The sequence below is a fragment of the Capra hircus genome, chromosome 8 (assembly GCF_001704415.2).
Source record: "Capra hircus breed San Clemente chromosome 8, ASM170441v1, whole genome shotgun sequence".
In the NCBI taxonomy this organism is placed as follows: domain Eukaryota; kingdom Metazoa; phylum Chordata; class Mammalia; order Artiodactyla; family Bovidae; genus Capra; species Capra hircus.
Genome location: NC_030815.1, coordinates 40,850,021 through 40,871,519, shown reverse-complemented (window position 1 = coordinate 40,871,519; position 21,499 = coordinate 40,850,021). Strand labels below are relative to the sequence as shown.

Genomic DNA, 21,499 nt, shown 5'->3' with positions numbered 1-21,499 from the left:
TATATTTTCTGAATGCATATGGAAGACATTGTAAATGTGGCAGCTTGAACAATGAACAATCTTTGTTATGAGATCGCATACTCATTTGGGCTGGGCACTGATGGAGAACAGAATCAACAATATATGGAAAACGCAGGCAGAAATACCTCTCAAGACTTCTGAAATATTGTGTCCAGAATATTACTCTTTTTTGACAGCCCTTTCCTATGTGCATTTATCTCAAGATGCCTTTTTGCCATGATCTCCTCTTTCCCCCAAAGCACTTTTCTCACTGTTCCTTTTCCATATTTAGAGGAAGGTGAAGAACTAAATTTTCTACACCCAAACTTTCAGAAAAAAAAAATAAAGAGTATCTCTCATTTCCATACATTGCTTTTTCATTTCCAAGCAAACAAAGCTACATTTTAAGAACCCAGGGTTAACTGAACCTTTAAACACTAACTTCACATCAGTGCATTTTTCTTATACCATATTTCTAAAACCTATAGATAAGTATCCGATAGTACTGTAAAATTAAGCACTGACCTATATTCTCTATGGTAACATTTTCTTAAAGATTATATAAATATGCTATTACATGGAAATTACACAAAAAAGATCTTCATGACCCAGACGATCACGATGGTGTGATCACTCACCTACAGTCAAAATCCTGGAATGCTAAGTGGGCCTTAGGAAGCATCACTACAAACATAGCTAGTGGAGGTGATGGAATTCTACTTGAGCTATTTCACATCCTAAAAGATGATGCTGTGCAAGTGCTGCACTAAATATGCCAGCAAATTTGGAAAATTCAGCAGTGGCCACAGGACTGGAAAAGGTCAGTTTTCACTCCAATCTCAAGGAAAGGCAACGCCAAAGAATGCTCAAACTACCACACAACTGCACGCATCTCACATGCTAACAAAGTAATGCTCAAAATTCTCCAAGCCAGGCTTCAACAGTACGTGAACCCTGAACTTCCAGATGTTCAAGCTGGATTTAGAAAAGGCAGAGGAACCAGAGATCAAATTGCCATCATCCACCGGATCATAGAAAAAGCAAGAGAGTTCCAGAAAAACATCTACTTCTGCTTTACTGACTATGTGAAAACCTTTGACTGTGTGGATCCCAACAAACTGTGGACAATTCTTCAAAAGATGGGAATACCAGACCACCTTACCTCCCTCTTGAGAAATCTGTATGCAGGTCAAGAAGTAACAGTTAGAACTGGACATGGAACAACAGCCTGGTTCGAAATCAGGAAAGGAGTACACCAAGGCTATATATTGTCATCCTGCTTATTTGACTTATATGCAGAGTACATAATGAGAAATGTTAGACTGGATGAAACACAAGCTGGAATTAAGATTGCCAGGAGAAATATCTATAACCTCAGATATGCAGATGACACCACATTCCTGGCAGAACGTGAAAAAGAACTAAAGAGCCTCTTGATGAAAGTGAAAGAGGAGAGTGAAAAAGTTGGCTTAAAACTCAACATTCAGAAAACTAAGATCACAGCATCTGGTCCCATTACTTCATGGCAAACGGATGGGGAAACAATGGAAACAGTGACACACTTTATTTGGGGGGGCTCGAAAATCACTACAGATGGTGACTGCAGCCATGAAATTAAAAGACGCTTGCTCCTTGGAAGAAAAGTTATGACCAACCTAAGCATATTAAAAATCAGAGATGTTACTTTGCCAACAAAGGTCCATCTAGTCAAAGCTATGGTTTTTCCAGTAGTCATGTATGGATGTGAGAGTTGGACTAAAAAGAAAGCTGAGCACCACAGAACTGATGCTTTTGAACTGTGGTGTTGAAGACTCTTGAAAGTCCCTTGGATAGCAAGGAGATCCAACCAGTCCATCCTAAAGGAAATCAGTCCTGAATATTCATTGGAAGGACTGATGCTGAAGTTGAAACTCCAATACTTTGGCCACCTGATATGAATATCTGACTCACTGGAAAAGACCCTGATGCTGCGAAAGATTGAAGGCGGGAGGAGAAGGGGATAACAGAGGATGAGATGGTTGGATGATATCACCGACACAATGGACAGGAGCTTGAGTAAACTCTTGGAGTTGGTGAGAGACAGGGAGGCCTGGCATGCTGCAGCCCATGGGGTCGTGGAGAGTCGGACATGACTGAGCAACTGACCTGAGTTTGGATTAACACTAAAATTTTAGTAATAATTTAAAACTTCCCTCCAATATGCCTCTGTTTCCTTGCCTTTTTATTATTATTGTAAAACTACTTCTCTGTTATGTTATAATCTCATCAATTTACTATTGCTCTGTATTTCTTCACGTTTACTGTCCAGTATGCTTTTGTTTCAACCTGAAATATTCCCCATAATGTTTCCTGTAGGGCAAGTTTGCTAGCAACAAACTCAGTTTTTGCTTATTTGTAAATGTCTTAATTTCTCCATCATTGAAAGAGATTTTAGCAAGATACAGAATTTCTGATTAACAGTCTTTCTTTCCCTTCAACACTCTGAAAATGTCTTTTAGTGTCCATAGTTTCTGATAAGTCAGCTATCAATACTTTTCTTTTGTTGCTTTTAAGATTCCTCCGTCTTTCACTTTCATTAATTTGACTATGATGTCTAAATTAGATTTTGATGTCTATGATTTGTCTATATTTGAGTTTATTCTACTTGGAGTATACTGTTTCTTTAATGCATAAATTAATATTTTTCCAGCAAGATTGTGATGTTTTCTGTCATTATTTCTTTTAATATACTTTTTTCCCACTCTTCTCCTTTTAAGACTCCCATTATGTGTATGTTGATACATTTGCAATGTCCCATACGTCTCCTGAAGTTGTCTTCACTTTCATTTCCTTTCTACTCGTCATACTGGATAATATCTATCGAGCTACATTCAAGTTGACTAATACTTTCTTCTACCAACTCATATCAGTTATTTGAGCCCCTTTAGTAAATTTTTCATTTTTGTTATCATACTTTTAAACTTCAAAATTTCTATATGGTTCTTTTAAACTAATTTCTATGCTTGTTCATATTCTCTTTGGTAAGATAACAACTTCACATTTTTCTTTAGTTCTATACACATGGCTTCATTGAGTTTCTTAGATATATTTACAATAGCTGACTTAAAGCCTTTGTCTTTTAAGTCCAAATCTAGACTCCCACAGGGGTACTTTTCTGTTGGGTAGTTTTTCACTTTTTACCATGTATGTAGCATACTTTTCTCTTTCTTCAAGATTTCATAATTTTTGTGTTGAAAGCTAGCCATTTTAAATAACACATTTTAACAATTCTGTTATCAGAATCTTCCACAGTGCCCCACTAAAACTTTTTAATCACTAGCTCTGTTCTTTTTCTTGGTGCTGTTTATTTGTTTAGTACTTTCATGAACTAATTATATATCCCCTGTATTATGTGGCTACTGAGTTATTTAAAATAAGACACATTACTTTGCCAACAAAGGTCCGTCTAGTCAAGGCTATGGTTTTTCCAGTAGTCATGTATGGATGTGAGAGTTGGATATGAGAGTTGGACAGTGAAGAAAGCTGAGTGCCAAAGAATTTATGCTTTTGAACTGTAGTGTTGGAGAAGACTCTTGAGAGTTCTTTGGACTGCAAGGAGATCCAACTAGTCCATCCTAAAGGAGATCAGTCCTGGGTGTTCACTGGAAGGACTGATGCTGCAGCTGAAACTCCAATACTTTGGCCACCTCATGCAAAGAGTTGACTCATTGGAAAAGACCCTACTGCTGGGAAGGATTGGGGGCAGGAGAAGGGGATGACAGAGGATGAGATGGCTGGATGGCATCACCGACTCGATGGACATGGGTTTGGGTAGACTCCGGGAGTTGGTGATGGACAGGGAGGCCTGCTGCTGCTGCTGCTGCTGCTGCTGCTAAGTCGCTTCAGTCGTGTCCGACTCTGTGCGACCCCATAGACGGCAGCCCACCAGGCTCCCCCATCCCTGGGATTCTCCAGGCAAGAACACTGGAGTGGGTTGCCATTTCCATGCTGCAATTCATGGGGTCCCAAAGAGTCAGACACGACTGAGCAACTGATCTGGACTGGAGTTATTTCAGGTTTTTATTTTTAAGCCTGGCTTCCTGGATCAGTATAATTTAGTGATCAACCAATGATTGGTCAGAAGATTTTTTTAATTGCCTGTGTTTCTTCCACCCTTTGCCAAAGAAACATCTGTGAGAAGTCACACCTTTTAACTTCAGGTAGCTTTCAAGATGGCCATAGCTTTCACTTCCTTCTTGCACAGAGCCTCAAAATCAGCCAGAGGTGGATCTTCTCCTTTCCCAGGTCTTTCCTGGGCATATGCAAAGCCTTGCACATCCTATAGCCTTTTAGGTATCTTAGAAGTACTTGGAGCATTTCAAATTTCCCTAGGGTTGGCTAATCCTCAAGGATTTCCTTTTAAGTTCCTGGCCAGGCTCCTGTTTGCCCCACCAGAAATCACAGCCTTAAATGGTGGAGATGTTGCCAAGAGAGGCTACTGTTTCAGCAAAGTCCAAAGCGTAGGCCTTTTCCCCCTCCAGCTGAGCTGAGTTCTGAGTCAACTCAACAGCCAGTCTCTCTCTGAGAGCTGGGTCTTCCCAGGGAGCTGCAAGTTCCGGCAAAACATTAACTGTGCTCTAGATATGGTGCTTTTCATGGGCCTCCAGGAGTGGTCAGATCTCTCCACTGTCTACAATGTTACCAGCTTTTGCTATACCACAAGCTGGGGAAGGAGGCAAAATGGGAGTAGACAGAAATCAGACGCCACTGCCATCGTCCATTGTTCAGTAGTTTTCTCTCGGACAGACAACTTTTAGTTCATCCTCTGGCTCTGATCAACAGCCATAATTCTGAAATGGCTGATTTTAGTTGTGTAGCCCATGTTTTTGTTGTGTTTATACAGAGAGGGAGTACATTGAGGCCTTCACTCCAGCAATCTAGAAGCCAATCAAACTCTGTAATATTATAAATCTTCATGTATTTTTTAAAAACAAAAAGCATTTTAACAACAGAATTGTTTTTAAAATTATACTTAGTAGAAACTTATAAAACATTTTGCAATGTTTTTATTTTTATAATTTTTAAATTATAATTGTAGAATAAAATATGCAATATTTATAGTTAAATAGGAAGAAACTGATCTGTGAGAGAAAAAGATAAACTACATAAGTAATGTCTCACAGTAATATATCTTTCCTGTTAAGTAATATCTGAATGATCAGAAATAAAGGTGAGTCCATGTCATAGCTTTACTCTCAAACCTAAAGACCTCCCACATCTTTTTGGACAAGTTCAAGAGAGGAAGAAAGACTATTCTATCTAGTTCTTAACTGGCAAACGTAGGCCAAATCCAATTCAACTTGATAGGGATAAAAAGAGCCACAAAAGAGAGAGTGTGAAACTCAACAAAGAAGAATCTGACATCTGAACCGAGGAAGCAACCCTAGCTCCTGAGACTTCTCTGAAGAGACTCATCACAGAAATAGGGTTTACCTCAGGTTTATCCAAGTATCCTGCCAAATCTATGCATTTAAGAGCTTCTGGAGAGGAAAGTTACTCATTATTGTCATCTCTTTTCAACACTCCTGGATATTAGCAAACCACAAAAAGACCAAAAGTGTCAAAATGGGCCAAGAAAGGGAGACATCTTTGAGCAAGATTTTTATTTTCAAGTACACTTCAAGCTTCTCAGGCTTTTCTACTGTTGGGCAACAAGCCACTCCAAAACTCACTGCTCAAAACAATTTTTATTTGCTCATAATTCTGCAACCTAGGTGAACTTACTGCTCAAAAAGAAAAAAAAAAAAACACCTATTTTATTTGCTCATAATTCTGCAAACTATGCTAGGCTCAGCTAGGCAGTTCGTCTGCTCATCCTGCTGATGGTCACTCACACAATTGCTTTGAGCTGGAAGATAGGAACTGGGCTTAACTAGAATACTAGGATTATGGTGGCTGGGCTTCTGTCTCTACATAATTCCACAGCCTCTGATCCTCCTTCCATTTCCTCTCTCTCTCTCTCTCTCTCTCTCTCTCTCTCTCTCTCTTCTCTGTCTCCATGTGGCCTTGGTTCAACATGATTCCTCTAGGAAGGTAGCCAGATTTCTGACATAATGGTTTAGGTCTCCCAAAAACATAAAAGTAACCTAGTTTTATTAAGGCTTATGCTCAGACTTCAAACAGCTCTAACTCTGCTGCATTCTGTTTGTTAAGTAAAGAAAGTGAAAGTGAAAGTCTCTCAGCCTTGTCTGACTCTTTGCGACCCCAGGGACTATATAGTTCCTGAAATTCTCCAGGCCAGAATACTGGAGTGGGTAGCCGTTCCCTTCTCCAGGGGATCTTCCCAATCCAGGGATCGAACCCAAGTCTCCCACATTGTAGGCAGATTCTTTACTAGCTGAGCCACAAGTAAGGCCTAGTCCAAACTGAAAGAAAAAAGAGTTCACAAGGGTGTGAATACCCCAGATATGGTTCATTGTAACCACCATTAACATAATAGACTATTAAAACATTAAAGCCAATGTTCAGATGACTAGAATGGGAGCAACCACAAGAAATATAAATGAATAGTTAAATGAAGACTTGGCAATTATAGTCAAATTTTATTCTGTTCCTTTCCATTCTGAAGGTCAATCTAAGTTCTGTGAGAATCTTAATTATAGGCGGAAGGAAATGAACCTGAAAACCACTTATAAGCCATATGACCTTGGACAAGTCTTTCATTCTCTACAATCCTCAGCTCCTCAACTGTAAAATGTAAAATCATACAGGCCTTGCTTATGTTATAGGAAGACTGTACAGAGCAAATAAAACAAGAAATGAGAAAGAGCTCTGAAAACAAAAGTGCTATACAAATAAAAGGAAGCAATATTTATCTGACAGGATTCTAGGTATAGTAAATCTAGTTAGGCACCATTCTCTCTTAATAAAATTATAATAATCATACTTAATTACCCAATATGTTAAATTATAATACTATCACAGCAATATTACTGTATATAGTAATGGGCTAAAATTATTTATCATTAATATAAAGAACAAAAACACTAAAACTATGATTTATTGTTTTCTGATTAAATGTCAGTTGCTGCTAAATACTCCAAGTAAACTATAACTAATCCTTACAATAACTCAACGAAGTAGTTATCTCCTTTCTTCAAATAAATAAACTGAGTCAAGAAACTGACAACTCAGAGTAACTTGCCAACAGTCACACAGCTAGTACGTGGAAAATCCATTTTCAATGTTTAATGTATAATAGGCGCTTGATAGATGCTTCCCATCTAAATTAAAGAGAAATAAACAAACCCAGGACTATCTGGCTTTAAAGTAACTACAACAAACTCCATCAAAATATCTTTCTCACACACAATTCTTTTTTATTTGCAGTTGAAACTGGAATTACAGCAAACATATCTAACTAATATGAGCAATTCACCACCTTTCTCATATGCAAAATGGTTTCCAATCAGTAAACTACCACCACTTTTTAAAATATCTAATCTTTAACCCATGTACTGAATCATGAGTTATAATGGTCTTATTATAATTTAGGAGTATCAATAGAAAAAAATAATACATTTACATTCTAAAATATTTCTAAAAGAACAAAACAAAAAGAATAAAACAGCAAATATTTTTAAATGGCAAAATATGTAGAGTACAAATTACAAATAAAAGTTTATGTCCCTCTATTATGAAGAAATCTTGAAATTTAAAAGAAGGAAGGAGGAGGAAAAGACGACACTGTCCTATAGGAAAGGGTACTAATGATATAAGTGGACAATCATCAAAAGAAATAAAGTGATTAATATACTTTTTTTAAAAACTGCCATTAGTTACCAGTTCAGTTCAGTTCAGTCGCTCAGTCGTGTCCGACTCTCTGCAACCCCATGAATTGCAGCACTCCAGGCCTTCCTGTCCATTACCATCTCCCGGAGTTCACTCAGATTCATGTCCATCGAGTCAGTGATGCCATCCAGCCATCTCATCTTCTGTCGTACCCTTCTCCTCCTGCCCTCAATCCCTCCCAGCATCAGAGTCTTTTCCAATGAGTCAACTCTTCGCATGAGGTGGCCAAAGTACTGGAGTTTCAGCTTTAGCATCATTCCCTCCAAAGAAATCCCAGGGCTAATCTCCTCAGAATGGACTGGTTTGATCGCCTTGCAGTCCAAGGGACTCTCAAGAGTCTTCTCTAACACCACAGTTCGAAAGCATCAATTCTTTGGCACTCAGCTTTCTTCACAGTCCAACTCTCACATCCATACATGACCACAGGAAAAACCATAGCCTTGACGAGACGGACCTTTGTTGGCAAAGTAATGTCTCTGCTTTTCAATATGCTATCTAGGTTGGTCATAACTTTCCTTCCAAGGAGTAAGCGTCTTTTAATTTCATGGCTGCAGTCACCATCTGCAGTGATTTTGGAGCCCCCAAAAATAAAGTCTGACATTGTTTCCACTGTTTCCCCATCTATTTCCCATGAAGTGATGGGACCGGATGCCATGACCTTCGTTTTCTGAATGTTGAGCTTTAAGTCAACTTTTTCACTCTCCACTTTCACTTTCATCAAGAGGCTTTTTAGTTCCTCTTCACTTTCTGCCATAAAGGTGGTGTCATCTGCATATCTGAGGTTATTGATATTTCTTCCAGCAATCTTGATTCCAGCTTGTGTTTCTTCCAGCCCAGCGTTTCTCATGATGTACTCTGTATAGAAGTTCAATAAGCAGGGTGACAATATACAGCCTTGACATAGTCCTTTTCCTATTTGGAACAAGCCTGTTGTTCCATGTCCAGTTCTAACTGTTGCTTCCTGACCTGCATACAAATTTCTCAAGAGGCAGGTCAGGTGGTCTGGTATTCCCATCTCTTTCAGAATTTCCCACAAAGAAATGCAAATACAATGAGATTTTTTTTCCAACTATCTAACTGGCATAAATACAAAAAAATTACAAAAATTGATCACACCTAGTAGCAGAAAGCATGGAAAGAAATGAAACATTTAAGTGTTACTGTTCCAAGTATGAAACGGCATGATCCATCTAGAGAGCAAAACACTGAACTGTACACAGCCTTCTACTCAAACAATTACATTCCTAAGAACTCATTTAAAGAAAATTATTGGATGAAGCACAAAGATGTATGTACAGTAATTAACCATAAACCCCAAATTCAGAATACAACCTAAATGTCTAGCTAGAGAGCTGCTTAAGCAGATATGCCAAAAAGAATGCATACAATATTATTATCATGAAATAATATGTGTTAAAAGTTAAAACAGGACAACTTTTATGACAATATGCACATATTTCTGTGTTTATAAGGGAAAGGAAACATGCACTTGTGTGGCCAGAAGCATACCCTAGAATGCCATACAAACTCACTAGAGAAATTCTGAGATGTAACAGCAATCTTGTGAGAAGATGGGTAGTAAGCTTTGAGGAGAATGATTTTTTTTACTCCCTTTGTGTGTGTCTAGTCAATCAGTCATGTCTGATTCTTTGTAACCCCATGGACTGTAGCCTGCCAGGCTCCTCTGGCCATGGGATTCTCCAGGCAAGAATATTGGAGCGGATTGCAATTCCCTTCTCCAGGGGATCTTCCTGAACCAGGGAGTGACCCCAGGTCTCCCACACTGCTGGCAAATTCTTTACCATCTGAGCCATCAGGGAAGCCTTTCTGTATTTTCTGAATGTTTTATATTAAGCATATATAACTTTTGAAATAAAATAATTTTCATTTAAAATAATGCCAACTGTCATAACCCTGAGGCTCTGTAAACTTTCAAATGTTATTACCTTTAATATAAAATATTGATTAAAAAGCAGTTAATATGGTCACTGAATGAAAATTTAGTTTTATTCCTCTTCCAAATGATAGCTTCAAATCATAAATCCTTCACAGCTGTTTCTTCTTACAAATCATTTAACATTTTTAATTTTGCTAAACATTTCTCTTAAAAAATAAAAGCAAAGCAGAAATATTTAAGTGCTTCAAACTATACTTAGTATAAATGTGCTATGTCTATAAGAAATACTTTGCATATATAAGGGGTATACATTATTTTTTTAGACACAATGCTACTGCACACTTAACAGACTACAGAACAGTATAAACACAACTTTTATATGCAAACTGATAAAAAAAAAACTTGTGTGACTCATTTTATTACAATGTTTGCTTTACTGCAATGCTCTGTAACTGAATATGCAATATCTCCCAGGCATGACTGTATTATTTAGAAAACTACTATGCTGTACCAAGCACTGGATTATGCACTTCCTATATATTCTTTAATTTTCATAAGGATGCAAAGCAAAAGTTATTATCCTCATATTACATAGCCATACAGAGAAAGACAAGTATTGTGCAATGTCCTTTATGTGTGGAATGTAAAAAATAAAACTAGTAAATACAACAAAAAGAAACAGACTCACAGATATAGAGAACAAACTAGTGATTACCAGTGGGGAAAGGAAAGGAGGGTGGGACAAGATGGGGTAAGGGCATTGAAGGTACAAACTATTATGTATAAAATGAATAAGCTCCAAGGATATACTGTACAACACAGCCAATAACCTTTAAAATTGTGAATCATAATGCTGTACACTTACTTATATAATATTGTACATCAACTATATCTCAATCAAAAAATTTATAAGTAAAAAAGGTAAAAAACTGTTGACACGTTAAATGTGTGAGTCTATGAATGCTATGACTCTAAACAATTACTCTTATCTTGAATATGTGATAAACTTTTCAGTTCAGTTCAGTCGCTCAGTTGTGTCCCACTCTGCGACCCCATGGACTGCAGCACACCAGGCCTCCCTGTCCATCACCAACTCCAGGAGTTTACTCAAGCTCATATCCATTGTGTCAGTGATGCCATCCAACCATCTCATCCTCTGTCGTCCCGTTCTCCTCCCACCTTCAATCTTTCCCAGCATTAGGGTCTTTCAAATGAGTCAGTTCTCTGCATCAGGTGGCCAAAGTATTGGAGTTTCAGCTTCAGCATCAGTCCTTCCAATGAATATTCAGGACTGATTTCCTTTAGGATGGACTGGTTGGATCTCCTTGCAGTTCAAGGGACTCTCAAGAGTCTTCTCCAAAACCACAGTTCAAAAGCATCAATTCTTCAGTGCTCAGCTTTCTTTACAGCCCAACTCTCACATCCATACATGACCACTGGAAAACCCATAGCCTTGACTAGATGGACCTTTGTTGGCAAAGTAACATCTCTGCTTTTTAATATGCTGTCTAGGTTGGTCATACCTTTTCTTCCAAGGAGCAAGCGTCTTTTAATTTTATGGCTGCAGTCACCATCTGCAGTGATTTTGGAGCCCCCCAAAATAAAGTCTGCCACCGTTCCCACTGTTAACCCATCTATTTGCCATGAAGTGATGGGATCAGATGCCATGATCTTAGTTTTCTGAATGAGTTATAAGCTAATTTTTTTCACTCTCCTCTTTCACTTTCATCAAGAGGCTCTTTAGTTTTCCTTCACTTTATGCCAACTATCATTAAATTTCATGTTTTTGCTGAATCACTGATGAAATTTATTTTCTATTTGCAGATATGTAATTTCATAGATTGTCACAATAAGGCTGGGTTAAGGCGAATACATATTTTGGAATCCATTATTATCAAAGACTCTAGAGTTCTATAATATGATGAAGGAAACATTCCATGACACTATTAGCATTACTCATAAATGCTACTAAAATCTAGAATTTTCAAGGCTCTATACATAGACAGTAGCTGATGAAACAACTTTTAAGAATGAATATGCTTAACTGGGGCTTCTCTGGTGGCTCAGATGGTAAAGAATCTGCCTGCAAATGCAGGAGATCCTGTTTCAATCCCTGGGTCAGGAAGATTGCCTGGAGAAAGGAATGGCTACCTACTCCAGTATTCTTGTGTGAAGAACTCCATGGACAGAGGAGTCTGATGAGCTACCCTGGGGTCACAAATAGTTGAATACACTGAGCGACTAACACATGCTTAACCACCAGGCTTGGGATTATTAAGTACAATCAATATTTTAAATTATATAAAAATGATAAGGCCTATAAATGTCACTTTACAACCAAGATATGATATATTTAATAGTTTCTATTTTAACTTTTATTAAAAATCTATATTACTACTTTCAAGCCAACTGTCATTGGCCCTCATAAAAAGCCAGCAATTCATGTATTCTGTGTACCCTACTCCTAGTGAAATAGTTCCCGGAGCCTCAAAAGAAAAGGAGACAAAAATGGACCTGCTCTGCAGCCACCAACATTCCCCAAGGCAGCTCCTGTAGAACTTGACTGGAAAACACAGTTTGAAAATTACTAATACAGTGGACAGGAACACTGGAGATCACAAGATCTGGGTGTACATGTTAGACTTTCCACTACCTGCTGTGTAACTGTGTTCAAACGTGTATCTTAAACCTCTCTTGGACTTGGGTTTTCACATACATAATACGGTCCCATATAACTAGTTAGTGAAAAAGCTGAGTGAGATGCTGTCCACACAGAAGAACTTTATACTTTCTGAAGTGTGATCTACGATGTAAATGTAAAGTATATTATAATTTATATCCTGCATGTTATGCAAAAAAGGAGAAGAATTTTTCCTTCCCCACTTCTCCCCTTCCCAGGACAATTTACTTATTTCACATATAACAAAGAAGTTTAAGACTATCAAAATGAAACAAAGTCCAAAAGTCATATTAAAAGGAAAGTGGGAGGAGAGCACATATAAACTTATTCTCTATGGCTTCTCAGGATAATTCAAGTTATCTTTCATAAACGTTATTTGCAAGCATTTTTAACCAAAGTATATTATGGAAACCCTTTTCTCTAGGCCCACACAAGCTTTCCCAATTATTAGATATGATATCAATGTCTGTATCAGATGCCCTCAATCATAAAAAATGAATGATAAGGAATAAATATCAGACTCATTCATTAGAAGATAATTCAAATGGTTTAAGAAATATGATAAAGCTGCAAAATTTCCTAGGAAAACTATTTGAAGGAGTTGGCACTGAGTCTGTTTAAATGTACTATCAGTCATGATAGTACATCTTAAATCATAACTGCCATACATGAGTGCATAGCTTTTGTTATACATCGTATTACAAAGATCTTAGACACAGAACTATTTACCTTATCTTTCTTGCAACCTTATATTGATAAAGAATTTTGAAAAACACATAGGTAAATTTTCGGTGCATCCTGTTGTGGACTTTTATAAAACCACAGGTTTGAAATGGAGGAAATAGCTCCAGCTTATTTCTAAGTCTTAGTTAAGTCTCTTAAGCAGCAAGTTGTGTGGTTATCTTCCCACAGAAGCTGAAGACTAAAGAAATGTCAAAAGAGCAATGTTTTACCACCTTGAATGGGTCGCATCTTAGCTGCATTCTAACTATGTGGGAAGGTAAAAACGTAATTCAACTCGGGAACAAACACATTTTCAAAGCCCAGTGACGAGGAACAGCGTACCTGTACTCAGACTCTACGCCCATCCCTCTCATGCCCCTCCCACCACCCACGCCACCACCACCTCTGCACTTTTCACCTTTCTGAATGCCAATGGAAAGCCTCTCTTTAAAGTACTGCTGTAGTGGAAGCAGAAGTTCTCACAAACTGCTGCACCTTCTTACATAACCAACACATTACTGAGTAGGGGAATTATGACATCAGGTTAGCCTATTATTCTACCACATAATTAATATCTACTGATTCTCACACTCCCATGCCATTGGCTGGATTTCATAAGGATAGCTGCTATATTTTACTATCTTTAATTTGAATTAATTCTGATACACACTTGAAGCTTAGTAATCGATGAAACAACTATGGAAATGAATGTGGCATATGCACTTAGCTGAGTGTCATTTCAGGGTTAACCAAACACAGGCACATGCAGGGTGATTCCAGGATACTAAAGGAACAGGAAAAGACTACCCTGTGAGCCTCACAACTGCTTTCACTAGACCACCCTCTAAACGCCTAGAAATTTCACATTATAGGAGTCTCAATGCCCTTTCTCACTGCTTCCCCCATAAACTATGTGCGCTAGCTGTTAGTATTTCACAGTGTGCTGCTGCTGCTAAGTCGCTTCAGTCGTGTCCAACTCTGTGCGACTCCATCGACGGCAGCCCACCAGGTTCCGCCGTCCCTGGGATTCTCCAGGCAAGAACACACATGTGGGTTGCCATTTCCTTCTCCAATGCATTAAAGTGAAAAGTGAAAGTGAAGTCGCTCAGTCGTGCCCGACTCTTAGCGACCCCATGACCCATGGGATTTTCCAGGCAAGAGTACTGGAGAGGGGTGCCATTGCCTTCTCCAATTTCACAGTGTAGCATGCCTCTAATCCTACTTAAAGGGGGATGGGGAGGAGGATAGGAAGGAGGCATGCCCTTGTGGTTTCTATAGCCCCACAGAGAGCTAAGCTATCTGAAGCATTCAAAAATATTAATTGTAACCATATAATGTGAAGAAGAGTTCTAATATTGTTTTGTCTTAAATATATAAAGTAGTAATAAAAATAAAGTTCCTTACCATATTAGCTACTGTTAACCATTAAGAAATGAAAAACCTATCTCAAAATCTCGTATTTTAAAAGTTATTGAAAAAATTCAGACATGAGATTCCATATTTGACATATTAAAGTACTCTAGGTTTTGTGTACATTTACTTCATAATTTATAGAGAACATGGATCAATTACCTCATATTCTTTCCATGAGCCAAACTCAATGTATTCTCTACCATAAAATGCCAGAATGACCAAGTGGCCTAAAATATTAAAAGCAAGAAGAATTAGGTTAACATTAAAAATGAATACTTTGATATCTAGAAATTATATGATTACTTTAAATTATTAAATCTAGATAAATATTAATTATCCTACAAATGAATTATTTTATTGTATTTCTTTGTATAATTATATTTTAAAGCTTCCAATGTAGCCAAAAAAATATTGTTTTGATTTTGCACGAAAGGAGAGAGATTTTTCAAAGAACTAGAATGCAAGTAAACATTATGAACATAATAATTAGGAAAAAATATAAGTGAGGGGAAATAATGAAGAGAAGAATACTTAGAAAAAACTCTAAACTTTTAATTTGTGAAGATGAATCCTCCATGGGTGTTCCCCATCCTGAACCCCTCTCCCACCTTCCACCCCATTCCATCCTTCCGGGTCATCCCAGTGCACCAGCCCCGAGCACCCGTGGCGGATTCATGTAAATGTATGGCAAAACCAATACAACACTGTAAAGTAAAAATAAATAAATAAAACTGAAAAAAAAGCAAAAATTAATAAAGTTAATGTAGAAAAATGGAAAAAAAATAAAATAAATTGTGAAGATGACAGACCAGCCAATTCTGAGAGCAACCTGATACAGAGAAGCCAAAGTGAGAACGGATTAGCAGCTAATACATATTTATTCATTCCTTAAAAATAATTAAATAAGATTTATTTCTTTAAAAAAAAATAGAAACAATATACAAACAGTTCACAAACTGGAGAACTAACTATATAAATGATTATTCAGTTTTATGGAAATTTTAAAAAGAAATACTTGGTTTGGAGAAGAATGTGCAAGATTAATTTAAAACTAATGATTTTTATTGGCAAATAAATTTAGAGTAACACTGATATATAAAAATGTAATTAAGTGTATTATTTATATATGTTCACATCTTCTTTGCCCTAAATTTGGCCCATGATATCAGATATAAATTAGGTATAGAGTATTCTATCATTTAGTCAACTGTAAACAACATCAGAGCTGCCTGGCATGCTTTAGTTTTGCTTGTTTTTTTCTTTAAAGGTAAAGGTGACATTAAGTGACAGTTGCCATAAATTTTTATGTCGGTCCATTAAACTCTGAACAATAACAAAGCAAACAGGCACAGCTGAGTATATATGAACAGGGAACAGTCTAAATACACATTTTCGGGGTTACTTGAACAAGACAAGACAAGGATCACTAAAATAATCACAGGTGTTTGCTGTGTATTTAGGTGATTACAAGTCAGTTACAGTAAAAATGCAATAATCAACACTAATTAACACACCAGAGTTTTCAAAAATAACTTGGCAATTTTTAACCCTATTATCATCTTTTCTTGTTACTTTATTATCATTATGAAATATATTTTCTGACATGAAGCATTACTGTACATATTTATTATAAACTAAATGACTAAATGGGCTTCCCAGGTAACGCAAGTGGTAAAGAACCACCTGTCAATGCAGGAGACATAGAGAGACACAGTTTCTATCCGTAAGTATGGAAGATCTCCTGGAGGATGGCATGGCGACCCATTCCAGTAATTTTGCCTGGAGAGTCCCATGGAGAAAGAAGACTGGCAGGCTACACTCTACAGGGTCATGAAGAGTCAGACACGACTGGAGCAACTTAGCATGCACACACACAAGTGACTAAATACTTCATAATAACTTTGAGCAAAATGACTATGAGTTATACATCCTACAATTAGATTTTTCTAAGATAATTCTACCAACTCCTTTAGCTCTAATTATTTTCTTCAACCACATTCACCTGTACCTAACTTGTATATCAAGTAAGAAAAGTCAAGCTAATCTACAGTTATCTGTGTCTTCTACTCCTCTCCAGACAAGTTACAAGTAACATCTCTTTGAAGACATATTCCACCACCTCATTCTGATACTAACATAATTGTTCAGGATCTCTTCATGTCTTGAATTATGACAAGTTTCTCAGTCTCCGTATCAGTTCACTGATAATACAAATCTTTGCCACTTATGATTTTAACTTTAAAATCCAATTCATTTCTTAGAGCCTGTTCTCATATATTATTCAATTACTCATTTAAGAAAGAACTGCAACTGTTAGGTGCCACACATACAAATATTTAATATACATGATCCACACACACAAGCAGCTCACTCACTGCCATGACAATAAGAGCAAGATGCTCCCACCTTCAAAACTCCACAAGAACTTATTTTCCTCCTATACTCTACAATGACTTTCTTCTCATCTCTGGTCCAGATAATCCAAGTATCTTCATCTTGCCCTTTAACACTGAGTCACTACTATGTGCTTAGCAATATGCTAGAAGTTGATTAGGTACTTAATGCCAAACAAAACACAGTATTTTTTTGTATTCAGGTCCCACCCCATTTGCTCCCACATACTATGCTATCTTTCTCAGTGGCTTTATAATTGTCCTTTATGTTATAGTAGACAGTCATGTCAGACTCTTTCTGACCCACGGACTGTAGACCGCCAGGTTCAACTGTCCAGAGAATTTTCCAGGCAAGAATAGGGAGTGGGTAGCCATTCCCTCTCCAGGGGATCTTCCCAACCCAGGGACTGAATCTGGGTCTCCTGCACTGCAAGCAGATTCTTTAACATCTGATTCTCCTGGTATTCACTTTTTCACTCTCATTTTCTCATACTCCACAACTAATAGTAAACAAATTCTGACTTGCCACTCATATCAGATGGTCCCTTCCAGTACCATCCTGAGACCCAGGCAGATCACTGCCTTGGGCCTTACACTTTAGAGAACCCATTCCTGACCTCTGTCCAGGTACTTCATAAAGTGAAAAATCTGCAGAGTCCAAGGAATGCTTTCTGACCTCTCTGACTGTACCACAGCAGATTCCCAAGATTCTGAATTGCCAGGCCGAGAACCCTGGAGTATTGTCCCCAGGATAGAGACACAGGCATACCCATCTCTAGCCCAAGGGGTAGTCAAAAGATAGTCTGCAAGGGGTAAGGCAAGGTTGCTTTGGGAGTGCGCATGTGGACATGCTATGGCAAAGAACCTAGAATACAGTGAAAAGGAGGGAGAGTACAGGATAAAGATGAGGTGACAGAGGCCAACGCTCCCTTGGCCACTATGTTCCAGAACAGAACACATTAAAAATCCTAAAATTCTAAAACCTCATTATAAAGCTGTATCGGTCAAATTAGAACCCTAATTTGAGATTGCATTTATTTAACAGTTAACTGATCTGCAGTATTTAAATATTCAGACACATAATGAGTGAACTTCCATGTGTATTCTTGCATCCCTAAATGTTAAGGATGGGCCTGGTTTCTACATCCTGTTTCCATTGATGGTTCACCAGTTTTAATCTTCATTATAACCCATCAAATGTTACAAATGTAGCGGCAGCAGTAGCAGCAAAAGTAACACGGATAATACCACTCACTGAGTCCTAGCATAGAACCAAGCATTTAATCTTTACTAAACTCTTTCACACCTTCTGTGTTACTTACAACCCAACTATCTAGTTATCTTCATTTTATCCATGACTTGAAAGTACCAGTGTCAAAAGATGGATTCTAATCAAGGTCTTTCTACATTAACAGCACAGGTTCTTCCCACTACACTTCCTTTCAGATGATTAAGAGATTGACCTGGCTTCAGACTGCTCCCTGCTAATCTGCACAGATCTGCCAGATTAATCTCCCTAAAAGATCTCTTTTACCTTAACAGTTGATCCAGTCTTTAAAGTATACACTGCTGGTTATGCTCTACTCAGTTAAGCTAAAGGCCTTAGCTTGATTTTTCTTTCAATTCCATCTGTTCATTCTTTCCTAAAATACTCTTCAATTTCTTCACATCAAAATCATACCTTGCCTTTGGTTCCCATGTAAGCCAGCCCTTCCCCATATCCCTAGCCAACACACCTTCCTAAAAACATTTAAGATCCATATCATCATACTTTGCCTCCTTCCTTCCTAAAGACTTCTCTGACTACTCAAGCCCAGAATCTTTTGTCATGCCTAATGTTCTATATCCCTGTAATACTCAGAGTCTCTGATCACTCAACAAGTAATTAGCTATGAACTTAGCAGGGTGTCAACTTCAAGGGATATGATGTATCTTCATGTCACTTTATGAAGTTAATCTTTTTGGAAGGCAATATAGAGGAAACTGGTTAAATGGCTCCAAAGACAAAACCCCTGGTTGATAACCTGCCTTGATCATATATTAGCACAGACTCTGGAACTGAATTTGTAAATTAACTCATTTATAATTAGCCGACTTTTTGGTCCCAGAGCCCATCTTGATCTTAAATTTTCCAAGATACCAAAGAATTTTTATGTGTATGACACCTAGTTGTGCAGTGGTATAGCAAACACCCTCCTCCAACAACACAAGAGAAGAATCTACACATGGACATCACCAGATGGTCAACACGGAAATCAAATTGATTATATTCTTTGCAGCCAAAGAAGGAAAAGCTCTATACAGTCAGCAAAAACAAGACCAGGAGTTGACTGTGGCTCAGATCATGAACTCCTTAGTGCCAAATTCAAACTGAAGAAAGTAGGAACCACTAGACCATTCAGGTATGACCTAAATCAAATCCCTTATGATTATACAGTGGTAGTGAGAAATAGATTTGAGGGACTAGATCTGATGGACAGTGCATGATGAACTATGGACAGAGGTTCGTGACATTGTACAGGAGACAGGGTTAAGACCATCCCCAGGGAAAAGAAATGCAAAAAAGCAAAATGGCTGTCTGAGGAGGCCTTACTAATAGCTGTGAAAAGAAGAGAAGTGAAAAGCAAAGGAGAAAAGGAAAAATATACCCATTTGAATGCAGAGTTCCAAAGAATAGATAGCAAGGAGAAATTAGAAAGCCTTCCTCAGTGATCAATGCAAAGATATAGAGAAAACAACAGAATGGGAAAGACTAGAGATCTCTTCAAGGAAATTACAGATACCAAGGGAACATTTCATGCAAAGATGGGCTCAATAAAGGACAGAAATGGTATGGACCTAACAGAGCAGAAGATATTAAGAAGAGGTGGCAAGAATACACAGAACTGTACAAAAAAGATCTTCACGACCCAGAGAATCACGATGGTGTGATCACTCACCTAGAGCCAGACATTCTGGAATGTGAAGTCAAGCAGGCCTGGGAAGCATCACTATGATGCTAGTGATGCTAGCACAAAGCTAGTGCTAGTGTGGAGTGATGCTCCACACAAAGCTAGTGCAGGTGATGGAATTCCAGCTGAGCTATTTCAAATCCTGAAAGATGATGCTGTGAAAGTGCTGCACTCAATATGCCAGCACATTTGGAAAACTCAGCAGTAGCCACAGGACTGGAAAGGTCAGTTTTCATTCCAATCCCAAAGAAAGGCAATGCCAAAGAATGCTCAAAATACTGCATAACTGCACTCATCTCACACGCTAGTAAAGTAATGCTCTAAATTCTCCAAGTCAGGCTTCAGCAGTATGTGAACCATGAACTTCCAGATGTTCAAGCTGGTTTTAGAAAAGGCAAAAAACCAGAGATCAAATTGCCAACATCCCCTGGATCATGGAAAAGGCAAGAGAGTTCCAGAAAAACATCTATTTCTGCTTTACTGACTATGCCAAAGCCTTTCACTGTGTGGATCACAATAAACTGTGGAAAATTCTGAGAGAGATGGGAATACCAGACCATCTGACTTGCCTCTTGAGAAACCTATATGCAGGTCAGGAAGCAACAGTTAGAACTGGACATGGAACAACAGACTGGTTCCAAATAGGAAAAGGAGTACATCAAGGCTGTATATTGTCACTCTGCTTATTTAACTTCTATGCAGACTACATCATGAGAAACACTGGGCTGGAAGAAGCACAAGCTGGCATCAAGATTGCTGGGAGAAATATCAATAACCTCAGATATGCAGATGACATCACCCTTATGGCAGAAAGTGAAAGGAAACTAAAAAGCCTCTTGATGATAGTGAAAGAGGAGAGTGAAAAAGTTGACTTAAAGCTCAACATTCAGAAAACTAAGATCATGACATCCAGTCCCATCACTCATGGGAAACAGACGGGGAAACAGTGGAAACAGTGTTAGACTTTATTTTGGGGGGCTCCAAATTCACTGCAGATGGTGACTGCAGCCATGAAATTTAAAGACACTTACTCCTTGGAAGGAAAGTTATGACCAGTTATATTGAAAAGCAGAGACATTACTTCGCCAACAAAGGTCCGTCTAATCAAGTCTATGGTTTTTCCAGTGGTCATGTATGGATATGAGAGTTGGACTGGCAAGAAAGCTGAGTGCTGAAGAATTGATGCTTTTGAAATGTGGTGTTGGAGAAGACTCTTGAGAGTCTCTTGGACTTCAACGAGATCTAACCAGTCCATCCTAAAGGAGATCAGTCCTGGGAGTTCTTTGGAAGTACTGATGCTAAAGCTGCAAGTACTTTGGCCACCAGTACTTTGGCCACCTCATGCGAAGAGTTGACTCATTGGAAAAGACTCTAATGCTGGGAAAGATTGAGGGCAGGAGGAAAAGGGGACGACAGAGGATGAGATGGCTGGATGGCATCACCGACTCGATGGACATGAGTTTGGGTAAATTCCCAGAGTTAGTGATGGACAGGGAGGCCTGGCGTGCTGGGATTCATGGGGTTGGAAAGAGCTGGACACGACTGAGCGACTGAACTAAACTGATACTTTCCTCCCTTCACCTCAAAAATGCCAAATTTGTAGTTTTGACTC

The 21,499-nt window shown here is 38.2% G+C and overlaps 1 protein-coding gene across 3 annotated transcripts in view; it reads right to left on the bottom strand.

The window, feature by feature from the left end:
* RFX3 (regulatory factor X3) overlaps nt 1-21,499 on the bottom strand; it is a 341,608-nt gene that overhangs the window by 281,373 nt on the left and 38,736 nt on the right. The window lies entirely within an intron of this gene.